This window comes from Rhinoderma darwinii, chromosome 11 (assembly GCF_050947455.1).
Source record: "Rhinoderma darwinii isolate aRhiDar2 chromosome 11, aRhiDar2.hap1, whole genome shotgun sequence".
NCBI classification, from domain to species: Eukaryota; Metazoa; Chordata; class Amphibia; order Anura; family Rhinodermatidae; genus Rhinoderma; species Rhinoderma darwinii.
The window spans coordinates 55,329,742-55,349,424 of record NC_134697.1 but is presented as its reverse complement, the minus strand read 5'-3'; the positions used below and the strand labels follow the sequence as shown (position 1 = coordinate 55,349,424).

The 19,683-nt window shown below is 41.6% G+C and overlaps 1 protein-coding gene across 2 annotated transcripts in view; it reads right to left on the bottom strand.

Annotated features, from left to right (window-relative positions):
- The window catches only part of ASCC1 (activating signal cointegrator 1 complex subunit 1), a 219,357-nt gene that overhangs the window by 99,998 nt on the left and 99,676 nt on the right, over nt 1-19,683 (bottom strand). The window lies entirely within an intron of this gene.

Genomic DNA, 19,683 nt, shown 5'->3' with positions numbered 1-19,683 from the left:
AAGTTCAAGTAATTCAACTACTCTCTAAGCATTTACAATGGACCTACGCCGTCCAGTCAGATGAAATGTCACTTCATGGCTCAACCTGTTTACATTCTTTAATTATTAAAAAAAGACGAACAGGAACTAATCATCTATATGGCGTTAGCATGATCTCCAAACATACTAATACTGCCAGGCTTCCCAGCTGCCAGGCATGTATGATAATCCCTCTGCAATTCACTGATAGGAATCCAATAATGGATGACCTTCATTGTGTTTGCACATGGACGTATGGGAAGAGCATCACAGAGTTACAAGTGGCAGAAATACAATATCCCATAAACAGACACTAAACTATAAGACAGCCTTTCTAAACTTCGACATTTTTAAAGCATCTACTTATTGATATCAATTTGCACAGAGAAGCAAAACTTCCCTCAGACTGGGAAATATCCATCAGAATGGAAAGGATTTGCTCCTACGAACCCTCTGATACAGTATTCATGGAAAGTCTCTGGATCCCAAATACACAACCTGTGGCCTCGGACTACATGCAGCCTGCAATGTCTTTGGCAGGAGTGGTAGTCACAATGCACTGTGGTTGTCCCCATGTGCGGACAACACATCATATTACAGCATATTTACTCTGACTTGCAAGCTTGATCATTACAGCAATCCATAAATTATGTCTTAAGAGCAGAAAAACGGAATTCAACGATGTGACGGATCCGTCACTTAAGAGACAAGAAATGTGGTTGTCACAGCACCGGAGATGGATATAAAATACTGGGTCCATTACTTAATTGACTCCACTGGTGCCCAACGGACCCCATTGACATCCCCTCTGTAGATAGCACCACCCTCTGCAGATAGCGCCACTTCCGCGCCACTGCCCCCTATAATTGGCACCCCCTTCCTGTGAATAGCACCACTGTAGCTCCCTGTAGGAGCGGAATCCATCTGACCGGGGATTCCGCTCCTAGAGGGAGCCCCTGATGTCTCTGTCCATATATGGACAGTGACGTTAGGGGCTAATTCTAAAAGCGGAATCCCCTGCCTCAGCTTCAGCAGCATTGTGGCCGGGGATTCCACTCTAGGAGTAGCCCCTGACGTCACTGTCCATATATGGATAGTGATGCCAGGGCCTACTCCAGTAGAGAAATCCCCAGCACAGAGCGATCTGATGCCGGGGATTTTGCTCCTAGAGAGAGCATTTGACGTCACTGTCCAAATGAACAGTGAGGTCAGGGGCAATCTCTAGAAGTGGAATCCCAGGCACAGAGCGATCTGACATTGGGAATTCCGCTCCAAGTGATAGTGTAGGTGGCGCTATCTACAGTGGGGGGTTGCTATCTACAGGGGGGCACTATTTACAGCAGGGATGGAGAGACGTCGGGGGCTCCCTCTAGGAGGGGAATCCCCGGTCAGCTCTCTGGCAGAGCGATCTGACACCGGGGATTCCGCTCCTAGAGGGAGCTTAGGTAGCACTATTTGCAGGGGGTTTTGCGCTATCTACAGGTGGTTGTGTGTGGCGCTATCTAAAGTGGGGGTTGTAGTCCGGGGCACTTAAGTGCCCCGGCAGACATGGGAGTGCAGCGCTGCTCACACTGAATCACCACTGCACTCATTAAACCCGTTCAAGGCTGTCAACATTTAAACACATGGAAACTGCACGGGGCATCGTCCGTTGGAACGTATATAGCCGTATGGTAGTCGTGAAGGCGTTAAGTAAGAAAATTAAGACTCATATGTACTGTAGCCGGGTACCATAGCTGTTTCCTATGGCAGTATGCTATGACAGTGTATGATTATCAAATGGTTCAGGAGAGAAGACAGATGTATTATTCACAAAATAAGCCTGATTTATGGAAAGGAGTTAACATTCAGCTACATGGCATAAGTGGCAAACATAAAAGCCTAAAAGCGTATTTATTAATGCACAGCATACAATAAATCTTTACAAAAGAATGGCTGCTACAGCCCCTGATAGCTCTGCTGCTGGCTTACCTAATGCTGGGTATATAACCTTCATCTTCCAAATGTTTTCTTAAACACAAGAGTGGTAGATAATAAAGGCTTGAATAATAGTTAAATACAAAAGTAGCAGAGAATAGAAACCAAAAACTACTTTTCACAAATACAGAAGAACAATTGAAAGCTGCTGCGAAACAAGGTCAACCTAAAAATACAAAAAAGTAAGCTGCAATACTACAAACCAAATGACCACTTTATCTGAATATATACATTGTTAAACTTTTAAATCCCACCAATTCAGTTGTATTACAGGTGACTATTTCTTCCCCATGTTCATATTTTGTTCCTAATATAATCTGACAGGATAATGCATGGGTGGAAGACTTTGCGGGACAACCAGCACAATGGGCTCTATTTGCTGGATAACTAGGTGGCATTTCTGATCTCACAAGACGCGATCCAATATATGACACAAAAATACTCATGTAAAACCAGCCTAAGGGAAAATATCCCAGTTAAAAGCAGTTTTAAAATGGAGCAATGATTTAATAAAAGGGTATGTACCAATTTATTAAGCCACAGAAACAAAGACTCTAGTTGTACACATTCATCTTACCTTAACCCTACTTGAAAGAAAACAGTGTGTAACAACTGGCAGGTATGTGGATCCACTGGGCCACTCCACCGTAACGGAGCAGCTCATCCTTTATTTGAAGAGAAGGTCCTAGCCAAAAAGTTGCTACCAAGGCTTCGTTATTCCAGGCAAGCTCCGCTGCCAGCGTACGGAACTGGATGGCGTCTTCTACCAACCGTCAATTCCCCTTGTCAGAATAGAGGCAGCTGCAGAAGACGTTCGGCCCGGTTCTTCAAATACCATACGAAAAGTCTTCAGACACAATTGTAGGTCCAAAGATTCCGGCCCCTCACGTTCCCAGATAGGGTTCGCCCATGCCAGGACTTTGCCAGAGAGGAGGGAGACAATAAAAGCGACCTTGGTCAAATCAGAAGGAAAAAGATGAGCGTGTAACTTAAAGTGTATCTTGAACTGGTTGATGAAGCCTCTACAGGATTTTGCATCTCCATCGTAACGAGGTGGTAGGGGCAATGAAATTTGTGGGCCCAGAACTGGCAGGAGGGATAGCAGGGGGTAAAGTAGTGGGAGCAGCCACTGAAGGAAGATCCAAACAAGTAATAATTGAGTTAATGGCCTGTAGGAGCGGATCCTGTCGTTCATGGAGGTCACACATGTCCGCTTGAATCAACTGGACCGCTTTCTTGGGTTGACCAGCGGGATCCATGGCCTGAGCAAACTGTAACAACTGGCAGGCATGTGGACCCCAAGGCCACTCCACCGTAACAGAGCAGCTGCTGATCAACAGTGTCTGTGAGAGTCAGTAATGATAAAGTACCCTGGAAGGTCAGAAGTGGGTATATGCCAGACAGTCGGGGGGAAGTAGGCCTGTGCAGTATAATGAAGTTTGGCTAGGACACCAGACTGGAGTAGTGCAGTCGACTTGAACACTGGACTTGGCTAGGACACCGGACTGGAGTAATGCAGTGGTCTCAGACACTGGACTTGGCTAGGACCCCGAACTGAAGAAGTGCAGTCGTCTTGGATACTGGACTTGGCTAGGACACTGGACTGGAGTAGTGCAGTCGTCTCGGACACTGGACTTGGCTAGGACACGCACTCAGATGGTGAAGTCATCTCGGACACTTGGTTTGGCACGGGCACGGACACAGATCATGAAGTCGTCTCGGTCACTCTTCTTGGCACGGGACACAGATGGTGTAGTCGTCTCGGACACTCGACTTAGGCACTAGAACTAGACACAGATACTGGATATGGGAAAAAGGATTCAGAATACGGGATACAGCTAAGGAACCATTTGCAAGACAAATGTAGGGAAGACACAAAATTGCTCAGGCAAGGAAGGAGTGGCAGAGTTCCTTATAAGACTGCCGGTCTGCTGGGATAGTTTAAGGAAGGATTTCCTGGTGCGTGTGCCTGCCCCCACTCTTAAAGCGCCAGAGCGCGCACCAAGAAATCCTGGTGCATCAGCAGAAGAGTGGTGCAGTGTGTGCCGGCATCTCTGAGGGAGGAGATGCTGGCAAGTCTTCAGTCAGCGACCATGGCCATTACAGAGTGGCTGTACAAAATTAGCCTGTATTCTATATCCATGAATGAAGATTATGGATCTTATGAGCTCAAAATGATAAAGTCATTGGGTGTAATTTGTCACTCTGATCCTCTGTTTTGCTTAAAAACTAAGTAACATGTAAAGGGTCACTCAACTTTAAATCCATTGGCATTCGGAAAACATTGGGATTGTGGACAGAAACAGCATTACTCTTGTCCATCAGCTGTATCTGGTGTTGCAACTCACCCTCAACTAGAATGGGGCTGAGCTGCAATACAAAATATGGCTCATGGGCAGCGGTGGCATTTTTTCTGGAAGAAAGCAGCCATGTTTTTCTAATCTCATACAACCCCATTTTTAATCTATGCTTTACGTTTAATTCCACTAAGCGCATATCTGTTAAAGAGGGACACCATGACACTAGTGTGAATAAAGCTTTCTAAAAGTGTTTCTTCTAAAACAAACTGCTAAATTTATTCACACTCATGTGCATCATTCGTTTCCCATTAAGGGTTCCAGCACCTTTGACAGCAAGAATAGCGTAGCCTGCAGTGATATTTTTGAAGTCAATAACACTACAACCCGACAACAATTTTACAGACTCTAATATAAGTCAAGGATTCATTGGGATCCTTCGATAAAGGATACGTCATAGCTGTCACAGCGCCATTATGAACAGAAGCCGCGATGCTGGTATAAACAAAGTCTAAACCTTTGCTTGCTTAAAATGACTAATGTCGGGGAATAACAGCATTAATGCAACTACACAGTAAATGGAGATACAACAATAGGTTTAGTGTATCTCTCCTGATCTCACAAGACAGGATCCGATATATAAGTGTCAGGAAGAAAGTTCTTTAAAATGTACTTAGAAAAATATGTAATGAGACTTCTTTAATACATACAGCATGAAAGGGGATTTAGAAATAGCCTCTATAGGCAATTTACGTGTTTGAATTTGCAAGAATCATCTGGAGTAGTTGCTTGATACACAATGAAAAAGTGGCATTTCCAAACATACTTTTCCAGTTTCAACTTGTTAAAGGGGAAAACCACCAATTTCTGAAATTGAAAGACTGTGACATTCTCTATAAGCTCTAAAGAAGACTAGCAATGGCAGTACAATGGCCTGTGCTTGTCTCCAAGGACAAAGCGATGGTCAAAGAAAACTATGATCATTAACAGAAAAGAAAAGATCCAATATACAAACAGACATTAGCGTTTCAGTAACAATAATAATTGATCTATTATACATACCGCCCAACTTTTTGGATGGTGAAAGAAGGACACTTATGGTTCCCTGTGTGAAAGGTCCACTTTTCATGCATGTCTATACTATTGAATCGCTTTTAATTTACACATAACCCCAAAAATTCTCTGAATACATAATTTCATAAGATCTAAATTGCATCAATGCATTAAGCATACAAAGTGGGGTATAATATACAGTGGGGAAACAAATAGACACTTTTGGCAGCAATATTGCAGGTGTTTGTTTTTTTTTTAGAAAAGTATTATAATACATATAAATCACAGATTCCATATTATACCCCCCTCCCTCTTCCCTCCATACCGCAGAGAGAAAAAAACCAAAAAATGTTAAATATTCAAGAATATTATGTTATAGTTTTAAAGAAAACAAAAAATACATCTCAGAAGGTTTAACTGTATCAATCCATTTTTCCCAAATAGCGAGAAAATTCTGCAAACACCCTCTATATTTATAGGTATAGTACTCATATGATATCAGCTTAGAGGTTTCTGATTTCCATCATTTCATAGTTGGGACTTTCTTACTCATCCAAAATATGGCAATTCGTTTTCTAGCAACAAACGACGCGACGTCTATTCACAATCCCGACACTTCGGTAACGTTTGTTTGGGACTTACAGCACAGCACATCGAGATCACGCTGTACTGTCATTTACAGGGTGATCTCGCGAGATTACGCTTGCTGTGCTGTAAGTCCCACACAAACGTTACCGAAGTGTCGGGAACATTGTATCTATTGCTTTAAAAAAAAATATATAATATTTAGCCAGATTGGACAAGACATAAAATTTGCAGAAGTAAAATTATTTTTATTAAGGCAATTCTATCTGCCATGCCGATGTGTTAGTGCAAATCTATTTATCAGTTCAAAAAGTGGCAAAAAAGGACAGACTAATTTGGGTCAAAAGCAGGGCATTTGCATTTAAAAGAGGGAAACTTGAGAGCTATGCATTAATATTTAGAATCACAAATGACTATTAGGTGGAGCTTGAGGTGCAAAACCTACCAGACAACATACAGTGGCATGTGACAAATTATCTAACATAAGGCATATTCCATTCTTATTCTTGTTTGTGACTTAATCATTACCAGAAAATGTATCAATATAAATCGAAAATAATTTATCCCTGGGTAAGCACCCTGCATGTATTATAAATAATTCTGTCCATGGTATTGGAATAGCGGTGAGCTGCAATGTTCTCATAAGGAGTCTCTGATGCGTGACCCCAATTACAATAGATGCTGTATCTCTGAAGCCGACACTGCATTTCAAGACATTATTTGGAAGGAAATCGGTCTTCAAAGTGTATTAAATCATTTACTGTTATACTGTACAGCAGCCTTCTGTCTTTCCTTTTTGTTTCTACTTTGATTGGCTTTACCATCAACAATATTCAAAGCAGATGAAAGCTGTGCTGTGGTCTGGGATATCTTTTATCTTCTATTAATATGGAAATTGAAGAAGTCTACTGATTCCATAACAATAAATGACAGAGAAATGAGTTTCCAAAAAGAAGCCAACAGAAGGACCCGCTCTGCAAGTGAAAGCGGCTTCCAGCCTGTTGATTTCCTGCGCACATCTAATCCGGAACCGATATTGCAGTAAATTTAGAAGAAAAACAAAGCAGATAGGCATTCTACTCCACTCTATTGTATTTTTCTCAGCACTGCTTGATGGGAATACTTTTTTCCATCTCATCTGTATCCTCTCCTTAGCTATGATTACTATCGGTAACAACAGGTCAGGGGCAATTAACAGAATCTTCTCCTTCTAGAAAACTACGGCTCTAAATCTGAGAGGAGCATAGCCTGTAATGCCTTCGATGAGTCAAACCCCATGGCAATAAATAAATAAAATGTAAGCTGTGCAAGGCATGAATTTCAGTCCCTAAATCCCAGGATTGTCCTGGATGAAAAAAATCATCTGACATGCTATAAACATTTAGAAGAGCCGCCAACTACGGAGTGTGGCCTGAACGCTGAGGCAACAGGACACTTTTGTTGGGAGCTCTGCAACTACCAACGAAAAGCTGCACCCATCCTGAGTTTTTATAGAACCAGGGCTACTACAAATGAGTTTATCAGTTGCAGGGAACTCCCATCATCATTTGAGGCGCATCCTGCTCCGTAGCCAGAAGCTGCAGCTTCAATCTGCAGCCATTGGCTGGAGCACCACCAGAATCTTCCTTCATTCGCCTGGTCAGCACTGTCGGAGGGAACGCTAAGTCGGGTGGGACCTTCAGTAAAATCAGATGGTATATTAGGCTGAAACCAGCCAAATAAGTATTTCAGCCCACCTGAAGCCTAAAGGCCTCGTCCCACAGTACCAATCAGCACCCGGAGATTGTGGTGGTGGCCTGGCCGCATGATGCTGATGTCTCTCTGCAACAAAGCAGCAACTGGCACATGGACGCTTTATACTCCTGAAGGGATCAAGGCCATACCTGACTCCTGAGCTTCAAGACGCTGGACACACAAACAGTCACCCAGCTTTCATCATACCAGGTTAGTGGTTGCAAGTCTGCAGTGTCCCCACATCCCCAACACATGCTGCTCATGAAATTCTATGGAGATAGCGTCATAGCAAATAACATCGGCTACCTGACTTTCTTAAAGCAACATCAAGGAAATCGTTATTCTACACTCCTTCACTTCACTCCTTCTTACAACAGGCTTTAACAAAAGCTCTGGATTCCATAGCCCGGGACCTTAAGGACATTAAACAAGATGTCAGACAAATTGGATCCCAAATAGAGGCTTTGTAGACTACCCAAGCCTCTATTAGTAAACATACTATTGCTAGAGCAGAAAATGTCCAAAGTTTTTCGAAGCACCTCAATTCCATCTTCAATTATTTGAAGGATCAAGACAATAGGGGTCGCCAAAATAATATTAGTTCCTGGGGCATCCCGGAGGAAATATCCCCAGAATCTCTTCTTTCTATTATCAAGCAACTGGCTATTACCGCCATGTTCGGTCTTCAGTGCCGCCACTCATTTGTGCAGAGCTGGCCGCATCGCATCATCCTGACGGCACGCACTTGTCAGGACTCCGGAGCGGGGCAATGGCTGTATTACACATTTATCACACAGCTGCAGCCCCGCTCTCATACATTCATGTGTTACCATACTTAGCTGTGCGGCCGTACAGCTTAGTATCGAAATACATGAAATAACGGTATTGAACTGTTTGGGGGTGCACGGTATCGAAACAGTATTGAAGTTTCGATGCATTGTGCATCCCTAATCCCAATGGTTCTGTTCTACATGACACAGAGTCTATCACAGAGAAATTCTGCAGGTTTTTTCACAACCTGTACAATCTTAATTTTACAGACGATATTAGAGCATCACACCTCAAAAAGAAACTCACAGATGAGATTTTCAGCTCAATCTCCCTGCTCTCTCTTTTTGACCAACAGGCAAGACAGCTTTGTATTCCCTTTACATATAAAGAAATCACAGACCTCAGAAGCATGCCAAAAACCAAATGCCCAGGCTTCCCCACTATAACTAGACTTCCCAGGCCATACTCCCCCCTTATCTCTCTTATTTACTGAATGCTGCTCTTAAAAGATACCCACTTTTCCCCCCAAAACTTTAGTGGTGAACATTTCCATTATTCACAAAGAGGGAAAGGATACAACATTTTGCAGCAACTACAAGCCAATCTCATTGTTAACTTCCTATTTAAAACTTTTTGCCAAGTTGTTGGCCATGAGACTGCAACCCTTCCTGACGTCCCTAATCAATCCTGACCAGGTGGGTTTTGTCCCATATAGGGATGGAAACGACAATACATAGAAAGCAATTAATCTTATCCAATATGTCCAGAAACTCAAGATGAAAGCCGTTCTTCTCGGTACGGATGCTCAGAAGGCTTTCGATAGAAACTCCTGGCTTTATATGAAAGCAGCACTTCTCAAATTCCAAGTACTCTCACAATTTGTGAATGCCATCCTCAGTATGCACCAACAACCCCCTACTAGAATAGCGATTGATGGCAGATACTTCTGAATGTTCACTATCACGAACAATACTCACCAGGCTTGTCACTTATCCCCCTTACTCTTTGAGCTTACTATAGAGACTACCCCAAAAAAAAATCTGCCACTCCCCCCAAATTGAAGGCATTTCATGCAGAGGTTTAGGTCACAAAATAGTGACATTTGCTGAAAACATCCTAATGATAATTACTAACACCTCTCAGACGCTTCCTTACATAAAATCGCAATTTGACTATTTTGGTCTAAAGTTGAATTTTACAATTAATGAAGCTAAGTCACAAGTACTCAACATATCACTTTCTTATGCGGAAAGAGCAACTCTAGCCCGGAACTCCCTATTTGACTCGTCCTAAAACCATATAGGATATTTAGTTATCCATATTTTCCAGTTAATCTCATCTCACTTTTTAAACTGAATTACACACCCCCTTCTACAATAAATAACAAAACCTGTCGACAAATGGAAAATCCCATTTGCTTCTTGTTTTGGGCGCAAAAACGTAATTAAACGTATCATGCCAAAATTAATGTAACTTTTCCAAACCCTACCTATTTAACTTCCCAAATGTTTTTTCAGGAGGACCTTTTCCTCTTTTATTTGGCGCCCCAAACGCACTAGAATTACGCCTGAAAAAACACCCCTAATACGCCTACAAACATCTGCCCATTGCTTTCAATGGGAGTTACGATGTTCTGTTCCCACGAGCCTCTATTTTACGCGTCGCTGTCAAAATACGGCACGTAAAATGACGGCTCGTCAAAAAAAGTGCAGGACACTTCTTGGGACGTTTTCGGAGGCGTTTTTCATTGACTCCATTGAAAAATAGCTCCAAAAATCCTAGGGGTGAGGTACGAGGTGTATTATATCTAGCACAACTTTGACAAGAAGAAGCATTTTCTGAACATCAACCTGGCATCTTGGCTACTAAAAAATTAAACAAGACAAAAGTTCCTTCGGCTCATATATTCCCATGCGACCTGCAGATCTAGTCATTGACTAGACGTAAAAGCTCCAGTCGAGCATTCTTAGGAACATAGAAATAATGACCAAAATTCCAGACCCTATATTTGAGAACTAAATGTATGTCACGGGGTAGATTGGCAAGGAACGGATCTCTATCATTACCTTCTTTGAGGCGCTGTAATCCACTGGAAAAGGTTGCCCCGCAAAATTCTTTGCAGGTAGAATGGTGGTCTCAGTATTGTAATGCTGCGAGGTCTCCCAGAACATCCTGAACAGGACATTTGCTTTTCCGTTACAGCATCCAGGTCTGAAGAAAACAATCAAATTGAATCTTGCAAAAATAAAGATCATCATGCCTGCCTGCCTGCCAGAGAATCTCTTAGCTGATCCAATAAACTAAGATTTTGATGGTCAGTGAGAACTTGTACAGACTGAGAAGTTCCTGTAGCTCTTTTTTGGTAATAATTTCCAATGTCATAATTTATTTTGGCGGGTGACATCTGGCATTAGAAAAATACACATGGGCGAAGCATCTGCTTATCACCAACTTTTTGGGACATTACTGCTCCAACAACACATGGTAAATCTGAATTAGGATGAACTTAGATTGGAGCAGATGTAAAAAGAGTCTTTACTTGGGTAAATGCAGCTTTAGCACTCAAAGACCACAAATAATTCTTATGAAACTCATAATAAACTTGTGGTAGAAGTTTGCAAAACCTACAAATCTTTGAACCTCCTTCACATTCTTGGGAGCAGGACAGTCTTATAAAGCTTGGATCTTACTGGAGTCAATGCACAACTCTTCAAGAAAAACTATCTACCCAGAAATTGATTCTCGGTCTTCACAAATTCCCACTTTTCCAGTTTAATGTAGAGTTGATTTTGTCTCATACGGCTCAAAACGATGCAAATTTGCTTATAATGTTCTTCAGGGTTCTCAGAGAATATTAATATGTTGTTAAAATAGTCCACCACAAATCGATCCAGAATATTTTGAAAGGCATCATTAGATGAAGTTTTCTAGTCAATGTAAGGACGTAAACTGCCATTTTTCTTTGGTTTGCAGGAGAAATCGACTGAAGCATGAATCTCGGCAAAATTCTCCTTAACATATTCATCAAGAGCCTTTAATTCCAACTCAGAAAGTTAATAGATGCGTCTAAAAGGTATGGCAGCAACAGTCAAAAGATTAATAGTTTAGTCATAAGGAAGGTAAGGAGGAAATTGGTCATCTTTCAATGATTTTAATCGTTCAGGAAGTTTTTTTTGCGTTAGTAATTAAATCTCCAGAAATTCTCATCCGATAGAGAATTGGATTCAACAGCTGACAATTTAGTTGACAGTATTCTGAAGTTAGAGCTCTTAACTTCCAATCTACTGAGGTATTAGGGCTGCTAAATCATAGAATGCCTCAAATTATTGGATTTTTTTGGGGAGATTAAGCCAAAACATCGTCTTGCGAATATCAGGATCAATTATCAACTCCAGTTTCATGAGTAACTGTACCAGAGCTTAAAAAAGAACTCCGGTGTATTTTATTTCGGCCTTCCCCCCTCTTTTAATATGTGGCATCGTGCAGTGTAATGTTGTGTATCGGCTTACTTGATATTTTATGTCATGGGCAGCTGCTCCGGTCCGTGCCACCACTGGGTCACTTGATCTTCATTCTGATTCCCTGAATCCTACACAGTCTGTCACCAAACTCCATGAATCACTGAATCACGGAGGGGGGGGGGACACATGGTGCAGAGTTCTGCCTTTCTGTCACTGCATTGACCTTTGAGGATTATTAGGACAAAATGTCCAGGATTTTCACAATAAAGACGTTGTCTGTAAGGTGTCGATGCTTCTCTGTAGCAGAAAGTGGTCCCTGGATAACATCTACATGCATTCGTTCCGGAACAGGATCATTTTGAGGGGATTGACTGGTGAATTGGAGAGGGTACGTGAATTATAGTAACTCTTCTTTTCTTGCTGCTTCTCCCAGAGTCGTCAGTCAATTTGAATTGACATCACAGAATATATTCCTCAAGGTTTAGCAAGCTCATCTTTAAACTGTTCAGAAAGGTCTGCATGAAAATGGCATTTCAGTGCGGAAGATTTTTATGAAATATCAGAGGCCCAGCATCAAAATTCTGCCGTGAAGTAAGCAACTGAGCGCCTTCCATGGTGCAGATTGCGTAAGACCCCTCAGCAGTAGTACAGTGGTTAGTGTCATCAAACATTGGATTCATTGCATGTCCGGAAAGGCATGATCTTGTTCCAGGTTGGGGGATTTCCAGGCTTGCGCATCATCAACTAGCAGGGCAATGATGGACACCACCTTGGACCTATCCGGAGGGAACTAAGAGGCATGAATAAAAAGAAAATAATCTGGCAGTGGTTATGAAACTTACAGTACAATCATCTTTCTGCCCCAAACGTTTCAGGTAGAGGAATCCAATATATCTGAAGAGCAGCAAAAACAACAGTAGAATTACCTCAACTCCAATACATGTACTTGCAATTTTGTGACTTGGCTCTTTACTTCAGTAAATTGTCCACTGGGGTTGAAAACAATGTTATGCAATTCAGAGCTCTGTAAAGCGGGATGTGGCAATGCAGATTTTACCCCGCTGAACTCCATGTTTGGGCCTGATTATTAGGTAACAATGCTGGTTCTCAGATCTGGAATCCAATAGGAGGGGAAAACTACACAGTTCTCAATTAATGTCAGACGTAAAGCAGGGTTCGGTACATAAGTAGAAAGATCAGTCGTTGTCAGATGTAATACAGTGTTCGGTACATAATAGGAGAGGGAAACTTTGCAGTCTAGACATTCGAGTCTAGAACTTGAGATGGCCAGCAGCTCTCCCCAGAAATCACTGTACCCTCCCCATGCGCCAGCAAACTAAGCTCTTCCTTTTCTGCTTCCCCATAACGGAGTGCAACAGACTTGTCAGTGTCATTAACCCCCTGCCTAATAGTTTTAAAAAGTAAGAACCTTCCATTTCACTGTAGGCTGTAAACATCTGCAAACTATGCTGAGATCATTTGTCCACCGGTATGTACAAGGACATGGGACTAGGTGATCTCCTTGACAGACAAGCACATTCGCACAGATCATGAAGCTTTGTTTATTTGCATTTTTTGCAGCTGGTAATTTACCCGTTGAATGCATAGCATTTCACACTTAAATGCTCAGGGAAAATGGTATCAACCTGGAAGACCAAAATCACTTTCAACTTTGTAAGATTACTTTGAATGAAAATAGCAGAGCACTTATTTGTTTATTACGAGTAATTAACTTTGTTTTTAACCCTTTAAAGGGCAAAGCCTTTGGCTTTTAAGGTGGTGTCTCATGACAGACATTTATGGCAAAACCCCAGGATATTCCATAAATATCTGATAGATGGCTACTCTGGGACCCGCACCTATTTTTTTGAATAGGGGTCCCCTGACCCCATCCCACTTGGTGGGGCAGCTGCTGGTTACTATACCCAGCCAGAGAAATAGTGCAGAGCAGGAATGTATTCTGGAAACAGCCGAGCTCACTGAGCTACGCTGTTTCCGTAACTCACATGGAGGTTAATGGGAGTTACGAGCCAGAGTAGGAGAACACACCTTTACTTACACCGTGATCAGAACAGATAAGAGTGCTTTAGGGGTTAAATGGTCAGAATATGCATTTTCTCCGATCCTGGTACTTAATGTGGGAGTGTGGTAATCACTCACAGCCACGCTCCTGCTGCTTTTTTGTGCAGAATTTACCTCCCACCGATAACGTATATGTACGTCATAATGCGGAAAGGGGCTAAATTGTTCTTTTCTAGAGTATTTGCTAAAGTTAACACTGAATATTAAATATGTCATATTATTTAGTCAACAATTTAACATGAAGTACAACTACATGAATGTTAAAGAGAGCAGAGTCAAAAAAGACACATATTTCGAATTGTGTTACCCTTTTTTAACATGATCCAAATTAAGCTGGCCATAGTCGCAATGATTGCAGTTATTGACACCAAGGTTTTTACGACCACTAATATTAATCCTTTAGTCTATGGCACTAAACACGATCATTCCAAATTATGTAAATCTGCTGGATCAGTCGGAATACTTATCGTTTACAGTTCAAAGCTTTTACAGATGTTAGTAGTAAACAATACGATCTAAACTAGCTTACAAAAAAAGTGCATGTGGGTGGATCAATGCAAATTATATTTCTTACAATAAAACAGTTTTCGATAGGGAGATTCAGTGGGAGAGGCAATCTCATAAAATCGAAATCATTTGCAATTTATCGCAACTATCAGTGACGGGAGATGGCCATAGACGTAATGATTACGGTTATTGACAAATAGGTTTTATGACTACTAATATTAATCCTTTCGTCTATGGTACAAAAAACAATGATTCCAAACTATGTAAATTTCCCCCACCTGTAGGAATACTCATAAATCTCAGGAGATCTTAATAAATTGCAATTTATCACAACTATCAGTGATGGGAGGATGTCGATAGAAAAGGATATTTTTTGTTTTTGTTATCAAATACATAACGGACATAGTAAATTTGAACATATTGCTTTGCTTTAACTTCCACAGAAGGGGAAACATTGTGAAAATGTAACATGTTTTCATCTCCTTATTTTCCAAACTACATATACTATTTTTGGGCTATAGACAGAATGATACCTAAGAGCCAAAGTCTTTCTTACAGAATACTTTGTGCTTACATAATGTTTGCATTGATCATTATGTACAATGCCGTGGAAGACTCTGATGACAATTTCAGCATACTGCAACAAACCTCAATAGCGATATGCAACCAGGCTTTCTTCAAAATAGAGCATGTCACTGTACCTTTTATGTGGCCAAACTGGCACAAATGTATGAAGTGCTAGATGATTACATATCAGCTCAGCACAACAATAGGGGCTGAGGGTGCATATCAACAAAATAAATGATTTGCTAAAAATAGGTGTGAGCATAGTAATGGCAGACTATGGTAACAATGATCCCATTAGTTAAACACTCTTTGAATTAAAAATTGTCTTCATCGGTGCCTCAATGTTGAACTAAGGCCTCGTTCACATCTGCGTCATGGCTCCGTTCCGACGTTCCATCTGAGCTTTCCGTCGGAACGGAGCCCTGAATAACACAAACTGAAACCAAAGGTTTCCGTTTCCATCACCATTGATTTCAATGGTGATGGATCCGGTGCCAATGGTTTCAGTTTGTCTCCGTTGTGCAAGGGTTCTGTCGTTTTGACGTGATGAATACCGTAGGCTTCAGCACACACAAACAATCGCCAACACCCGCTGTGGTCGAGTCTGTATACCTCTGGTGGCGACCAGCCACACTTGGTCCTCTGATTAAGCCCTTCCAGATATGGCTCACAGCAAAATATTTAAACATGTATGCTGGTATAACAATGGTATAGACGTATGTGGACCAATAATAATAATAATAAGTAATACAGTTATGTCTTTTTAAGGTGACAAACATGGAGCCGTTTGCCAGACCAACTTATGACCTATATCATGCTGAGTTTACAAGAAAAATCTTTAAATGGAGACTAATGGTCCTTTTACGCCAATTTTAGCCGTAACAATGAGGCAGCTCGTTGATCAGTGCTTGTTTTCTCCTTTCACATGGAGCTGTGAGCAGTAATGAATGGGGATGAGCTATTGTTACTAAGGACGCTTTTCTCTATACATTACCATCATGTCGGCAGCACATCTTCCTGTTTACACAGGGAGATGTGCAGCCGACAACAATATTTTCTTCTGCATTTGCTTGTCCATTGGCTGATCATTGCCGTGTTTGGTCAATGAACGGGAACGAGCTTGTGAACGCTCGTTTGCCCGATAATAGGCCCGTGTAAAAGGGCCTTTACTTTTCAAAACAACTTATACTGATCTAATAGTATACCTGATATAAAACTACTTTGTAATTTACTTACTGTTAAAATTCTGTTGTTTTATCCATACAAATTCTGTGGAAGGTTACTGACACTTGATGTCTCCCTTCCTGAAATCTGCTGTCCACCCCCTGTTGTCAAGCATTGGCAGACCCTGGTAACAGAGCAGAATTGACAGGCTGCAGAAGGTGGGGGGGAGGTGTCTCATCACTGCCTGCCCATACAAGTCTATGGAGAGGGAAGGAGGGAGCAGAGAGAGAGAGAGAGAGAGAGTGTGAGTCAGCAACACACACTGCATTTAAGTCTATGGATGGTGAGAAGGGAGAGGAAATAGGAGCAGAGAGAAACACACAGACGTGATGGTAAGATATAAATTTCACCCCAGTGCTGGGTTCTCAGCTACACTGCTCATTACTGCTGTATAACGTCCTCCATGTTGCTGCAGTATCTATATATATGATAGAGATAAGGGAGATAGGATTCTCCTCTTCTACGTGTGCAGAGTATAGAAGACATGATAACAGTTAGGCTCTGCCCACTAGCTTGAGACAACTGAGAATTAGAGATAGAGTGGTAAATAATGTCACATACAAGTCAAATAATGGCCAGAAAAACTGTTATTCCTCATGTACACACATATGACAGCTTATTATGAAGAGTCACCTGAAAAGTTAGGTACGCTTTTACTGCCACAAGTTAAGCTTAATCACCTATTGCATATATTATTTACATTATGAGTCACGCAATACACTTAATAGCTGAAATCCCATCCCTTATGCTATAAAGATAGTCTATGACACTAAATTAGACATTGAAGTGTCTAGAAAGGCTGGATCACTGCAATGCCAGAACTCTGCGCTCGTCACCGTACTACCTCTCCCAGCAGGCACAGCTGCAAGGTTACTTTTGGTACTTCCTATACGGTTCCTGGATCTCCACACTGCCATGCACTTCCTTCTGTTACATAGTTAGTACGGCTGAAAAAAGACACATGTCCATCAAGTTCAACCAAGGGACGGGAAAGGGAAGGGAACAATTTCTACACATAGGAGCTAATACCTTTTTGTTCTAGGAAATTATCTAACCCTTTTTTAAAGCCATCCACTGTCCCTGCTGTGACCAGCTCCTGCGGTGACTATTCCATAAATTCACCGTTCTCACAGTAAAGAAGACGTGTCGCCTCTGCAGGTTGAACCTTTTTTTCTCCAGACGGAGGGAGTGCCCCCTTGTTTTTTGAGGGGGTTTTACATGGAACAGGATTTCACCATATTTTTTGTATGTGCCATTAATATATTTAGATAAATTGATCATGTCCCTTCTTAGTCGTCTTTTTTCAAGGCTAAATAGGTTTAATTATTTTAATCTTTCCTCATAACTTAGATTCTCCATGCCCCTTATTAGCTTCATTGCTCTTCTTTGTATTTTTTCCAACTCCAGGGCATCCTTTCTATGAACTGGAGCCCAGAACTGAACTGCATATTCTAGATGAGGCCTCACTAATGCTTTGTAAAGTGGCAATATTACATCCCTGTCCCACGAGTCCATGCCCCTTTTAATACACGACAATATCTTGCTTGCCTTTGAAGCAGCTGATTGACACTGCATGCTGTTATTTAGTTTATGATTTACAAGTACACCCAGATCTTTCTCAACAAGTGACTCCCCCAGTGTAGCTCCCCCTAGGACATATGATGCATGCAGGTTGTTGGTACCCAGATCCATAACTTTACATTTATTTACATTAAACTGCATTTGCCAAGTGGATAACCAAACACTTAGTTTGTTTAAATCCGCTTGCAATTCACGAACATCTTCCATAGACTGAACTATATTACATAGCTTGGTTTCATCTGCAAAAATAGAAATCGTGCTATTAATCCCATGCTCTACATCATTAATAAATAAGTTCAATAATAGTGGTCCCAGCACTGAACCCTGGGGTACACCACTTATAACCGGGAACCATTCAGAGTAGGAATTATTTACCACAACTCTCTGGATACGGACCTTGAGCCAATTCTCAATCCAATTACAAACTATATTTTCTAAACCTATAGTCCTTAATTTACCCATTAGACGTCTATGAGGGACAGTGTCAAATGCCTTTGCAAAGTCCAAAAACACTATATCCACAGCGGCCCCTCTGTCTAGGCTTCTGCTCACCTCTTCATAAAAACAGATCAGGTTAGTTTGACAGCTTCTGTCCTTAGTAAAACCGTGCTGGCTGTCACTTATAATACTATTTTTTGTCACATGATCATGTATATAGTCCCTCAATAGCCCCTCAAACATTTTCCCCATAATGGATGTTAAAGGAACAGTGTCATGGCAAATAATTTTTTTATATGTTAAAGATGTTAGTGCTTTAATAAAAACGTTTTTATTCATTTGTGTGTTTGTGTTTTACTTTTTCTTATTTTTACACTTTTTCTTCCCTATGGGGGCTGCCATTTTTTGTTCCATTTCTGTGTGTGTCGATTAACGACACACACAGACATGGAATACGGCAGCCACAGTCCCATAGGGACTGCGAACGGCTCCCGTCCCATTGACTGCCGTGTACGGCGTCTGTGTGGGAACTGCGCATGCGCCGCTCCCACACAGTCCTATTCGAAATTGGCGCCGTCCGGCGCCATTTTCCTGTGGACCGGAAGTCGCGGCCGGACAGTAATATTACTACTTCCGGTCGCGGCTTCCGGACTTGTGCACATGGAACAGCGGCAGCAAACGGAGCGGACGGGCCGGAGGGAGCCGCGGCGGCAGGAGCAGGTAAGAGATTTCAATGTATGTTCGTGTTTGTGTGTGTTTACTACTGTATGTAAACCTACTACGCTGTGTGTTAGCTCAAAAAATGGCGACACACAGTGTAGGAGGTTACACCGTTCAAACCCCTCGTTTATCCCGGCACTAGCCAGGATAAAGGAGGGGGGGATGCTGAGAGCTCACTAGAGCGAGAGCTTTTAACCCAATGTTGCAATGCTGCAATTTTGGGAAATAGCTCCATCTAGTGACCAAAAATGGGTAGTATTATAAATTAGAAATAATTTATAATATTTCCTGACTCGTGAAAAAAATAAAAAAAATTTGAACAATGTTTAATCACCCACACACTAAATGTTTAATTAAAAAAAAAAAAACATGTTTTTCGGGCAACACCATGCCTTTAAGCTTACTGGTCTATAATTACCCGGGGAAGACCTAGAGCCCTTTTTGAAAATAGGCACCACATTTGCCCTGCACCAGTCCCTTGGCATTATACCAGTCACTAGAGAATCTCTGAATATTATGAAAAGGGGGACAGAAATAACTGAACTAAGCCCGGGGCCTTGTGCACATTTATTTTATTTAACTTGGACTATATCTACATTCATCCAATTCAGTATATCAACTGATATATTAACAGCACTGGCACCGGCTAAAGAACCCATTTAGTAACT